We start from the raw sequence: 1,449 nt of genomic DNA, 5'->3' as shown, positions 1-1,449 counted from the left end.
TCTTTTTCTATGTATGCAGATATTCATGGAGTATATAAATATTCAGTACATATGTGTTTTCAAACTTTCATGGAGGGGCAATTAGGAAAAAGTTATCTAAGAAGGCTCTGTGGGCAGGGGAAGAGGAGGCAATAAGGGAAAAAATAATGGTTGAGAAACGTTGCCATAACCCATTTGGAGAGTGCAAAGTGAAAATCAAAAACAGAAGTAGAAATTAACATTTAGAAAATGGAAACGAATGGGTTCCCATTTAAGACCCAGGCCTGAAGGAAGGTCTTCAGAGAACCTAGAGAGCAGGGTTCACAGAGTCCCCACCTCAGCCAGGCCGGCAGCATCTGCAGGGTCCCCGATGGCCCCAACCGTGTCCTTACTCCTGGCCCTGGTGCTGCTCAGCTGCAACTGCAACTGCTCTCTGGGCTGCGACCTGCCTCAGACCCACAGCCTGGCTAACACGAGGGCCCTGATGCTCCTGCAACAAATGAGGAGAATCTCCCCCTTCTCCTGCCTGAAGGACAGAAATGACTTTGGATTCCCCCAGGAGGCGTTTGGTGGCAACCAGTTCCAGAAGGCTCAAGCCATGGCTGTCGTCCACGAGATGATCCAGCAGACCTTCCAGCTCTTCAGCACAGAGGGCTCGGCTGCCGCTTGGGATGAGCCCCTCCTGGACAAGTTCTGCACTGCACTTTATCAGCAGCTCACTGACCTGCAAGCCTGTCTGATGCAGGAGGCGGGGCTGGAAGGGACTCCCCTGCTGAAGGAGGACTCCATCCTGGCTGTGAGGAAATACTTCCACAGAATCACTGTCTATCTGCAAGAGAAGAAATACAGCCCTTGTGCCTGGGAGATTGTCAGAGCAGAAGTCATGAGATCCTTCTCTTCAACAAACTTGCCAGAAAGACTCAGGAGGAAGGAATGACACACACCTGGTTCAACACGGAAATGATTCTCACTGACTAACAAGACCACACTTCCACCTGTGCTGCCATGTCAAAGACTCTCATTTCTGCTCTCATCATGCCCTGAATTGAATTAATTTGTCAAGTGTTTTCAGGAATATTAAGCAACATGATGTTCTACTCTACAGGCACTCGTTCCTCACAGATGCCCATGCTGATCGATCTATTTATCTATTTAAATATTTATTTATTTAACTATTTATAAAGATTACAATTATTTTTGTTCATATAATATTATGTGCACATTTACACTGTAGTTTCAGAGAAAAAATACATTCTTTGTATTTAGTCAATTTATTATTTTCTTTGTTCATTAAATTCTTTCTATAGAAAACTTCTGGTATTAGTTTTGTCTTTAAAAAAGAAAACCAAGGCTGAATGTGCAATCTGATTAAACAATTGATGGTACCATTCATTTACCCATCAGTATTATATTCAAGTTAGAAGTAAAATAGACTTCCCCTAAGCCAGGTTGTATCCCTCCAGATATAGA

The 1,449-nt window shown here is 43.9% G+C and overlaps 1 pseudogene across 1 annotated transcript; it reads left to right on the top strand.

Moving 5' to 3' along the window:
• The first annotated feature begins 306 nt into the window (after window positions 1–306).
• On the top strand, window positions 307–970 carry LOC103091202 (interferon alpha-1 pseudogene; annotated as a pseudogene). Its single transcript, XR_014368623.1, has one exon. The product of XR_014368623.1 is annotated as an interferon alpha-1 pseudogene (transcript).
• The last annotated feature ends 479 nt before the right edge of the window (window positions 971–1,449 follow it).

This window comes from Lipotes vexillifer, unplaced genomic scaffold (genome assembly GCF_000442215.2).
Source record: "Lipotes vexillifer unplaced genomic scaffold, Lipotes_vexillifer_v1.1 scaffold317, whole genome shotgun sequence".
NCBI classification, from domain to species: domain Eukaryota; kingdom Metazoa; phylum Chordata; class Mammalia; order Artiodactyla; family Lipotidae; genus Lipotes; species Lipotes vexillifer.
This window is presented reverse-complemented; position numbering and strand designations above follow the sequence as displayed.